Source organism: Macrobrachium nipponense, chromosome 20 (assembly GCF_015104395.2).
Source record: "Macrobrachium nipponense isolate FS-2020 chromosome 20, ASM1510439v2, whole genome shotgun sequence".
Taxonomy (NCBI): Eukaryota; Metazoa; Arthropoda; class Malacostraca; order Decapoda; family Palaemonidae; genus Macrobrachium; species Macrobrachium nipponense.
The window spans coordinates 68,913,236-68,925,735 of NC_061089.1; the positions used below are offsets into that span (position 1 = coordinate 68,913,236).

A 12,500-nucleotide genomic window follows, 5' to 3' on the forward strand; every position below is an offset into this window, starting at 1 on the left:
ACACACACAGAGGAAATTCGTAGATAACAGATAGATAGATAGATAGATAGAGAGAGAGAGAGAGAGAGAGAGAGAGAGAGAGAGAGAGAGGAAATTGATAGATAACAGATAGATAGATAGATAGAGAGAGAGAGAGAGAGAGGAAATTGATAGATAACAGATAGATAGATAGATAGAGAGAGAGAAGAGAGAGAGAGAGAGAGAGAGAGAGAGAGAGGCAATGCCAGCCAACTGTCTTTGATCCAACCCAACCAAGGATGGGAACCAATGGCATAAAAGGCTAAAGATCGGAACTGGATAGATCAAAGGGCCTACGAAATTAGGCCTAAGAAAACAGATTCAACGACTTTATAGCAAATGAGAAGTTAAATTATATTTTTAGTGAAGAGGATCAAGTATTTGATGAAGGAAGTAAAAAAATCTGTTTGCCTAATTCACTTCTTAAGGAAAAAGCTTAGCGGATTGTACTGGAAACCACATCCACCTCAGTGGGGGGTGAGGACTCCCCCCCACTCTCTCTCTCCTCTCTCTCTCAATCTCTCTCTCTCTCTCTCTCTTCCCTCTCATCGAATAAGGAGAATTACGCACACTTGTTCATCAAGAACATTTATCAAAAAAATAAATTAATGAGGGTAAAAATCATTCAATATAAAATGCCTAGTTATACTCTATAAATATATATATATATATATATATATATATTATATATATATATATATATATATATATATATATACATATATATATGTATGTATGTATGTATACGTCATATCACATTACCGCTGTCGTAGCTTTAGGATATGGGTTAAGCTTTGGTGTATTTAATGTAACCTGGACTGTATCGACATCTCTAAATCCTTTTGTTATTTAGAAAAAAATGAATCAAAACTATGTCCTGATGATATCAATATTTGTAAAGGTATTGTGTATGGTGCTATGAGTAAACCTTCTCCCCTAACCTGTACCCGTGAGATTTCTCCAGGCTTTTAAGAAAATAAAAGAAGACGAAACAGTGAAAGTTACAAAAGCAGATAAATCTAATGCAGTGGTAATAATGAATAAAAGTGACTATATAAGTAAAATAATGACATTGCTAATGATACTGATACTTATACGAAACTGTGGTCTGACCCTTCACAGACAGTGAACTCCCATTTTAATAAACAAATTAAATCCATTTTGAAGGGCTTTGACCATTTAATTAAACAGTTTACACCGCAATGCGCCTCCCTACCTTATATGTATGGTTTAGTCAAGACATATAAAATCAATAACCCTATCAGACCAATCATTAGTTCAGTGGGCTCAGTTACGTATAATTTATCTAAATGGCTTGTAAAAATTCTTACTCCTTTGGTAGGAAACATTTCTAACAATGTTGATTTTATAAACAAATTGAATAGTTTAAATTTGAATTTTGATTTTAATATGGTTAGTTTTGATGCTGTCTCTTTATTTACAAAAGTGCGTGTAGATGACTTACTTGAATATTTGGAGGAGAAATTATTGAACGTCATGGACATTCCCTTAAGTGTAGCAAACTTCATTAGTCTCATAAGGTTATGTATCAAAGATAGTAAATTTTGTTTTAATGAGGAATTTTTTGTACAAAAGTTTGGCATGGCTATGGGTAATCCCTTATCTCCTGTCCTTAGCAATATTTACATGGAATTTTTTGAGACAAAACTCTTACCAAAAATTTTGCCCCAAAAAGTTATTTGCTTTAGATATGTGGATGACTATCTTCTGTATTTGGCCAGTTCACGAAAATCTCCAGGAATTCCTTAATAATCTCAATAATTTAGTCCCTTCTATAAAATTTCCTGTAGAGGAAGAAAGAAATTGTAATTTGAATTTTCTTGATGTAACTGTCCGCCATAGAAATTATAGCAAATTTCACCTTTTCAGTCTTTCGAAAATCAAGTAAGATTGCCTCTTTTAGTTCATTACTATTCCAATCACCATCATAATGTTAAATTCTCTATTTTTTCTGGGATGTTCCCAAGGGCTTTACGTGTCTGTAGCCCGCAGTTTATTGACGCTGAAATGAAAAACTATTTATGATAATGCATTGAAACTTAAATACCCAAGGACTTTTATAGATGTGCTGGAAAAGAGCTAGAAAAACACTTTTTATTCAACTAATGACAAACTTGAATTTAGTAAGCATAACATTCTAAAATTACCCTATGATGAAAGTTTTTAAAGCTTTTTAACATAAATGTTGTTTTCAGTAATATTAATGTCAAGAGTTTAATAATAAAAAATTCTCCTAAAGATCTTCCAGGCTGCATAGAAATTCCTTGCAAAAAGTGTGATAAAGTCTCTTACGGACAAACCGGTAAATCTCTTTCACAACGTCTCAAACAACATCATATTCTGTGAGAACTGGGCAAAATATCGAATGCATTATTCGTACATATGAGAGATTTAGACCATCCTATTAACTGGAGTCAGGCAAGAGCCTTAATCCCATGTAATGACACAGTTTAAAAGGAATATCATTTGAATCTTGTTTTTCATCAAGTCAAAATAATAGAAATGTTCTAAATTTAAGTCTTGGTTTATTTAAACTTGATGCTTTCATTATGAAAAAAGTTGTAGATAAATATAAGCAACAAAATTAATATATTCAGTTTTTACATGTTTTGGACTGTAAAGGTACTTTGTAATTTCGGTTAGGTTTGTGACCGTGTGATATCCGATAATCCTGGATTATCTCTTTTAATTTTTACCCTTTTGACAATTAACCATCTGGTATTCTTGATCTTGTTTTGTACCTGAGACCTTTCTCTCCAATTGTATTTCATTAACTCCTTGACAATGTCTGAGTAAAGACGAAAGCGCTTGGATTCCTGACTATCATTTTGTTTCCTGTGGTATTCGCTTATTTATTAAGAAACGGGTACCTCACTTTTCATTGGGTATTGCCCAATGAAAAGTGAGGTACCCGTTTCTTCAAGCCACCCGAATGTAATAAATAGCATGAATACATCTGATACAGACCATTGCACTCAGCGATCCCGTCCCGAGATGGCCAACGAGGTGGCCGAAACATGTAGACGCCTTAAAAACCAGAAACGAAGAAATAACAAGAAATACCGGATAGACCCCTGACGACTACGGCCTGTTCCCGAAACCTACGAAAAACGCACCTGTATACCTGTTGACGAACCCCAGCCTGTCCCTGATAACCAGTTTGCTTTTGATAACACCAGCCCGCCGAAATTTCCGTTGACGACCTACAGCACGATGAACATTGGACAGCTGCTTTATAATACCAGCGTGCCAGAAAGGCAAATCATTAGGAGAATTTAAAGAAAATTGTACAAAATCAATTCTGTGAATTCTGCCATTATTTTTAACAAAATATTATTATTATTAATATTATTATTATTACTATTATTATTTTTTTTTTTTTTTTTTTTTTTTTTTTTTTGCTCTATCACAGTCCTCCAATTCGACTGGGTGGTATTTATAGTGTGGGGTTCCGGGTTGCATCCTGCCTCCTTAGGAGTCCATCACTTTTCTTACTATGTGTGCCGTTTCTAGGATCACACTCTTCTGCATGAGGCCCGGAGCTACTTCAGCCTCTAGTTTTTCCAGATTCCTTTTCAGGGATCTTGGGATCGTGCCTAGTGCTCCTATGATTATGGGTACGATTTCCACTGGCATATCCCATATCCTTCTTATTCTATTTTCAGATCTTGATACTTATCCATTTTTTCCCTCTCTTTCTCTTCAACTCTGGTGTCCCATGGTATTGCGACATCAATGAGTGATACTTTCTTCTTGGACTTTGTCAATCAACGTCACGTCTGGTCTGTTTGCACGTATCACCCTATCGTTCTGATACCATAGTCCCAGAGGATCTTTGCCTGATCGTTTTCTATCACTCCTTCAGGTTGGTGCTCGTACCACTTATTACTGCAAGGTAGCTGATGTTATTATTATTATTATTATTATTATTATTATTATTATTATTATTATTATTCCCCATTTCGCAGTCTGCGTGCTGGAATTCGACAACTCTCGTCGGCCCAATCAACTCCCGCAGGAGGTCCTTCTTCTTGAAGCCCGGAGACGCCCTTCGAGGATTTCGTTGCTGCTGAAGCCTTTGGTGGCCGAGTCCTACGACGTAGTTTACGTCAACCTGACGGGCGTGACCCTCTCCGAAGGGAATTGGGTTCAGGTCCTGCTTGAGGACACCGCGCCTTTCAAAAAGGTAGATTTAGAAGTATGTCTTCATTTCTTGTGTGTTTGTTGATGAGAGAATTAGTAGGTAATTCAGAAACGTATTTTTGTCAATGATTTCATCAACACCAAAAGCTATATATAACCCACGTTTCAGTTGTAGTGATTTCATCAGCGTCAAACGCTATAAACCAAGATCAGTTATCAGTGATTTAATCAGCGTCAAAAGCTATAAACCACTTTCCAGTTTATCAACGGTTTCGTCATCATTAAACGTTAAAAAAAACACTTGCCAGTGATTTCATCAACACCAAAAGCTATAAACCACGTTCAGTTGTCAGTGATTTCATCAATACCAAAAGCTATAAACCATGTTCAGTTGTCAACGATTTCATCAACATTAAAAGCTAAAAACCACGATCAGTTATTAAGATTCCATCAACATCAAAACCTAAAAAAGCCCGATTATATTTAGATCGATGTTGGCGACAGAACTCGAATCCAAAAAAACCTGATTCATATTGCACTGAATCACACACAGGAAATACTTGTTTACAGAATGACACGGCTTCCTGTGGCTGTAGTTATCTTACAATTAGATTGTTCTTATCCCAACAAGATTATTTACTGTGTGAAATGCAAAGATATTCGCTGCTCAGGATCAAATTGTTTTCAAATTTTTATCCATCATACTTTTAGTTAAGGGGCAACCGTAGCTACCCATTTGGGTATTTTTCTGCAACATGAGAAACGTGTGGAAATTCATTCGCCTCTTTATATAATAAATCGCAAAAGACATTACTTTAAACAACAATTTTTCATAGATATGTGCTAGAATGTTAACAATCGCCAGTCGCTACGTTTTTAATATAATTTTTTTTTTTCAAAAAATAACATATGTATACTGCAAATGCAAAAGCATTGCATAAATCTGTGTTGTTCTATATTTTTGCGGGTGTATATAGATATCATAAAACAAATGCATGGCAAATATATCTAGGGTAAACGTACACTAGATCAAACTGATGATATGATATCACGTGACTTCACTTGTATATTCATACGGATATCATGTGATTTTTACGTTTGTTGCTTTCAAACTAATTTCTCTGAATTCCTTCACTAACAGCAATCAAAAGCTAAGTTGACATGCATTGTTAGATATAACTTTAATAATAATAATAATAATAATAATAATGATAATAATAATAATAATAACTAATAATAATAATAATAATAATAATAATAAAATAAAATAATAATAGCTCCAGGACTCATGCAGAAGAGTGTGATCCTAGAAACGGCGCACATAGTAAGAAAAGTGATGGACTCCTAAGGAGGCAGGATGCAACCCGGAACCCCACACTATAAATACCACCCAGTCGAATAGGAGAACTGTGATAGACAAAAAAAAATTAATAATAATAATAATAATAATAATAATAATAATAATAATAATAATAATAATAATAATAATGATAATAATAATAATAATAATAATAATAATAATAATACCTTTCAGATTACCGTCGATGGCCAACTAGTCCTCACCCTGGAGAAATACAAGGATCATTTCAAATACGGATCCAATCTATCCAGCTGGACGGAGCGGAATACTGACCTGGTGTGACCCCAGGTCGCCGTCAGGAGGTCAGTCAGTTATGTCTCTAAGTATTCTCGCAAATGACCTCGATAGTCTTGTAACCTCGTTCGTGTTTATGTCATTCAGAGATGTATATGCATGTGTGTACGTATGTGTCTCATTTAAGCATATGTATTTATTTATATATAAACAAACATTAAGTACAAATGTCATATATATGTATATATATATATATATATATATATATATATATATATATATATATATATATATATATATATATATATATATATATATATATATGTGTGTGTGTGTGTGTGTGTGTGTATATTCATTGAATAGAATGGCCTTTTCACTATTAACCAGCTTTTTGAAATTGCTTCATATTTTCTCATTATTTCTTCACTTCATCGTTCAGGTTACTAATGGGCAACATAATGGGGTTCTTCCATTTACTCCAGTATTTTTACACGCGACAGCTGTTCGTCAACCTATACGTATTGACGTTATCAAGCGTACAAATACAAAAATGTTGTTGTTTTTTATTAAGCTGACCTTGTGTTAGCACGGGCTCTTGCTCACAAAGCAGCCCGTAATTCAGGATGGTGAGAAAGTGGTAATGGTAGGATATGGGCCCTTTATTTGGTAATAATGCATGAGTAAGATGAGTGTGATATTGGAAAGAAACATTTGATGGGTAAGTTTGTAAAACCTTTTTAAAACCCTAAGGTGCCCTTCAGTGGTAGGAAAAGTGCAATAGTAGTGAGTGTTGGCAAGTCAGAGAGGCCAACAGATGGGAAGAAGGAATGGTATGAGTCTGAGGAAAAGATTGGTAATCAGTTAGCTTGAGAGGTCCGTAAACATTTCCTTATTCCATTCCTATTTCGAGTGGGAGGTAGTATGTGTTGTTAATGCGTGAGGCTGAAAGGATTGAGAGAGTAATGAAAGATGCCAGAGTCGGGGCTTCGCTTTTGGATGTTGGGTGATGAAGGTTGATGTTGGCGAGTCTTTGTGTCAGTTTTGCGTTTTGCATTGTTCGTCATTTCTTAGTATGTCTACGTCGTGTTTGTCGGCAGGTATGAGAATAAATTGTTCCTGTTCGGTTTGGTCATGCATGGAACGTGATGTCTTGTGTCTATTTTCAATGGCTTATATTGCTGCATAAGTTGTTTCTCCTTGTTGTTGTATCGGTCTGAATTACAGTAGTGGGGGGAATTCAGTAATTGATTGCATGTTTAAGTGAGTGTCTGTGTTTTCTGGTGTTTTCTTCATTTTCCTCCTATTGCGTACAACTTTAAAGTCGGCATTGTCTTGTGAAAGGGTCGTCTTGTTCTGTGTCAGAGCTGTCCGGGTGGGGTTGGGGGGGGGGGGGGGGGGGGTGGGGGGGGGGGGGGGGGGGGGGGGGGGGGGGAAACGAAACTTGGGTGGGATGTTCTTCTGAGTGTGCGGGTTTGTCGTCCGTGCTATCTAGGGGAGAGTTATCTAGGGAGAGTGAATCGCGGTCTCTGTGTCCCATGTTCGTCTGTGGGGGAGCTGGTGCCTGATATATTCCGTCTTCTGGTATATATATATATATATATATATATATATATATATATATATATATAGATATCAATGTATATATATATATATATATATATATATATATATATATGTATATATATATATATATATATATATATATATATATATATATCTATATATATATATATATAATGTATATATATATATTATATATATGTATATATATATAGTATATATATCTATATCTATAAATATACTATATATATATATATATATATATATATATATATATATATACTATATATATATATATATATATATATATATATATCTATATATATATAGATATATATACATATATATATATATATATATATATATCTATATATATCTATATATATATATATATATAGATAGATATAGATATATATATAATATATATATATATATATATATATATATATATATATATATATATATATCTCTATATCTATATATCTATATATATATATATATACTATATATGTATATATATATATATATATATATATATATATATATATATATATATATATATTATATCTATGTATATCTATATATATATAGATATATATATATATATATATATATATATATATCTATATATATATCTATATATATATCTAGATATATATATATATATATAGATATATATATATAGATATATATATATATACTATATATATATATATATATATATATATATTAAGCTTCTAAGTCTCATATTGCTTACAAATAAAACCCCGCCCCACAAAAGCCATCACCATCATTCATCCAATTCCAGACTCAAGCACGGCTCAAGACCGCGTCAAATCCGCTGTGATCGGGGTGCTGGTCTGCACCGTCATCCTACTCGCCGGAGCCTTCATCTACTTCTGGAACAAGTCCCCGAAAGTCCTGCATACGTCGAAGGACCCGGCTCCAACCGCGGGCAAGCAGCCAAACTCAAGAGGTCCCACGAGTCGACCCAGAGGCACTCCACCCGCGTCACCGGTGAGCGAGGAATTCATCTACGAGTCGGAACCCAGCGGACACCTTTACGAATCGATACGCGAGAACAGTTATTTGTCGATGCGCGGAGGGCAACAGCAGTCCTACGTGTCCATGCACCCGCCTTCTCTCTACGATGACGTCGACGGTGGGAACGGGAATGGGAATGGGAACAAGGAAGCAAAGGGACGAAGGAGGAACTTGTATATAAATGTGTATTAAGGCACGCAAGGTTTGTGATGGGGTGTCTTACCTGGATAAAGAAATGCCAGTAATTATTTGAGTTTAACTCTATTATTATTATTATTATTATTATTATTATTATTATTATTATTATTATTATTATTATTATTATTATTATTATTTTATTATTATAATTATTATTTTATTTTTAGACATAATACCCACATAAAGGTATGAATCATGATTAATATACTTTGTGAAATTATCAGTGGTTAATTAATCAGCATAATTATATAGTTTTAACTCGATTATTATTATTATTATTATTATTATTATTAGTATTATTATTATTATTATTATTATTATTATTATTGGAAGAGACCCTCTTAAACAAATTCTGTTGAATAAAATGGCAGAATTCAGCGAATTAATCTTTTATATTCTTTTCTTTTATTTTTCTTCTTACTACTCGCTTTTCTGGCTCAGTGATACTTCGCAATAATTGTCCAATATTCGTATTGGGGATAATGCTGAAACTGGTATTTTATTCAGAACAGGCTTTATTCATAAAAGACTGGTATTATCAGAATACTGGTATATAGGGAGGCATTCCTCTTGTTCAGATCAAGCAGTGGTCGTCGTCGGTGTTGGTATCATTCCACAAGAGAGGTCAATGTCAGGCCGGGGTCGTCTCTGGTATTCAGTCTGGTATTACTGCTGGTATAGCTCTGGCTTATCGCGACGTTTCAACCACCCCTTCTCGTAGGTCATCTTCTTGGCCGGTTAGCAGTAGAAGTGAAGAGATGGTGTCTGTAAGCCGATATTTACACTGGCAGACACCATCTCTTCACTTCTACTGCTAACCAGCCAAGAAGATGACCTACGAGAAGGTTGAAACGTCGCGATAAGCCAGAGCCATACCAGCAGTAATACCAGATGAATACCAGAGACGACCCTGGCTTGACATTGACCTCTCTTATGGAATGATACCAACACCGACGACGACCACTGCTTGATCTGAGCCAGAGGAATGCCTTCCCATATACCAGTATTCTGATAATACCAGTCTTTTATGAATAAAGCCTGCTCTGAATAAAATACCAATTTCAGCATTATCCTTAATATGAACATTGGACAATTATTGCGAAGTATCGCTGAGCCAGAAAAGCGAGTAATAAGAAAAATAGAAAAGATAATATACAAGATTAATTCGCTGAATTCTGCCATTTTATTCAACAGTATATTATTATTATTATTATTATTATTATTATTATTATTATTATTATTATTATTATTATTATTATTATTATTATTATTATTATTATTCCAAAGAATTTACGGTGTTCATCAGAAAGAAATAAGAGAAGGTAAAGGGAAGTACATAATTAGAGATGTCACTTACTAAAAAAGAAAATTAAATTGGCAAATTAATAAATGGATAAAAATGTCAGTCAGTGTAAGTACAACTGAAGATTTAAATCCATATTGTCACCTAATTTTGTAAAGTACATTGAATCAGTAGGCTATTATATGTATTGTCACACAATAATACCACCTATATTTAGTTCCTCGTTGGACGAGTCGGTTACGTGCTCGACTACCGTTCTCAGGGCCCGGGTTCGATTCCCCTATCTGCCAACGAGGAATCACATAAATTTATTTCTGGTTATAGAAATTCATTTCTCGATGTGGTTCGGATCCCCCAAAAAGCTGTAGGACCCGTTGCTAAGTAACCAATTGGTTCCTAGCCACGTGAAAGTATCTAATCCTTCGGGCCAGCCCTAGGAGGGCTGTTGACCAGCTCAGTGGTTTAGTTAAACTAAGAAGTACTAAACTTAACCACCTATATTTACCAAAGGGTATTCACGGAAGGTTAGGCTTTTTTTTCGAAGAACTCTTAGTTGTTAGTTTAATTTGAAACTACAATAACTGAATTCTCTCATATTGAATTAAAAGGAAACGAAATAAAAAAAACACAACTTTTCATTTTGCAATAAATAGTGAACACGAATGAAATAAATAATACAGATTTTTCTTGCAATAAATATTAAATCTTTGTTGCATTTTTTATTTGTGACATAAAAGAATACATGTGTGTTTATGTGCGTGTTTTTGAATACACAATTTGGTCACTGTTTAGGCGCATTTTGATATACATAGTTTCTCAATCAGAGTGCAATATAACTCTTACAGAAATAATTCAAAAGCATACAAGTATGATATGGAAGGCTGTCAAAATATTTTAACAATCTCTTAAGCAAAATTACCATAAAATTCTTGTTAATCAGATTTCCATGAATATATAACATATATGTGTGTGTGTGTATGCGTGGGTGTATAATACACACACACACAATATATGTGATATATATATATATATATATATATATATATATATATATATATATATATATATATACATATATATATATATATATATTCTTACGTATGGGTGGCCTTGAGATCCCGCATACGTAAAGGAAAAAATATTAGAGGGAATAAATGGAGACTAAAGTGCTTCTAACTTACCTTAAAAAGGATTGATTTGTTATTTTTACTCTAGATAGGTCGCCATGGAAACTCAGCTGATTAATCTACATTATTTATCTACAAGAGGCCGTGAATGGCCTGGGATAAAGGAAGAGCAACTTGTCCGCACGTGGACCAATCCTATCTCTCACAATAGGGGAAAGCTGGCTAAAATCAGATTTACTTCAATGCTGGTTTCCAAAATTACTCATAGTTATCTTGCGTTAAGGCAGAACTTGCGAGCGTGGAGACATGATACGTGACTCGGCAGAGATCTGGAAGAGTTCCCAGATTAGACACAGGATAAAATAGAGACTTCTTGCACAAAGTTACAGTTATTCACTTTTATCTAAGACACTGGGGAGAAACTCTAGTGTTTAAATGAAACATTCAATGAACACTTCAGCTTGAATAGGTCACAGGGGTAGCACGTGCCCCGATGGTGACAAAGGAATTCCAATATAGAAGTGATGCAAGGGAGATTTGACAATGGAATTAGCAAGAGTCGTCTTGGAGAAAAAGGGCTGGTTGGATTTTGCACTTTCTAGATGTACCTTTAATCCTTTGAGGCTTGAACATGTGTCGTGATGTATGAAGGGTGTCCAACCAGCGTCCCAAGAAAAAGGGCTGACTTCCAGTCAGAGGAGGGGACACGTCTGTCCTCATGGAGTTACTAGCTTGGACTGAGAACAGGCCAGGGTGCTTCCGAATGGTCTGGATTTCACACACAGCCTCCGTCATTGTCTGAAAGATGCGAAAAAACAACCGGCAAATTTGAGGGAAAAGAGGTCTTAGGCTAGAAATCCCGAAAGCCCACATCGAGGCCTATCTAATCCTGTGACCTGCCTTTCTTACTCTGAACTCAAGCCTAAGTTAATGGCTTATTTTCTTCCCCCGCTCCTAAATGGAAATGCCTTTTCTGGCAAGCGTTCTCCCTCCTACAGTCAGCTGATTTGGAGAAAATGGCTGCTCTTCAAGCAATTTACTAATTTAACTAAATGCTGGGTAGATGAGGGGGGCAATTAACGTAATATATATATATATACATATATATATATATATATATATATATATATATATATATATATATATATATATATATATATATATATATATATATATATATATATATATATATATATATATATATATATATATATATGTATATATATATATATATATATATATATATATATATATATATATATATATATATATATATATGTATATATATATATATATATATGTATATATATACATATATATATATATATATATATATATCTATATATATATATATATTATATATCTTACCAGCGAAGGGCATCGCCCACCCCCCCCCCACTAGCTTTAATATTTGGTATGCGTTTTTACCGTAGCATAAGGCGAACTGGTTACACTCAGTCTCTCCTCTCTCTCTCTCTCTCTCAACCTCTCT

The 12,500-nt window shown here is 34.1% G+C and overlaps 1 protein-coding gene across 2 annotated transcripts in view; it reads left to right on the forward strand.

The window, feature by feature from the left end:
• Positions 1 to 8,709, forward strand: part of LOC135221250 (uncharacterized) — a 39,957-nt gene extending 31,248 nt beyond the window's left edge. For both annotated transcript variants that reach the window (XM_064259069.1, XM_064259072.1), the window contains exon 5: positions 8,145 to 8,709. The gene's annotated coding sequence lies outside the window, so the exon portion shown is untranslated. The remainder of the gene's footprint in view (positions 1 to 8,144) is intronic.
• The last annotated feature ends 3,791 nt before the right edge of the window (positions 8,710 to 12,500 follow it).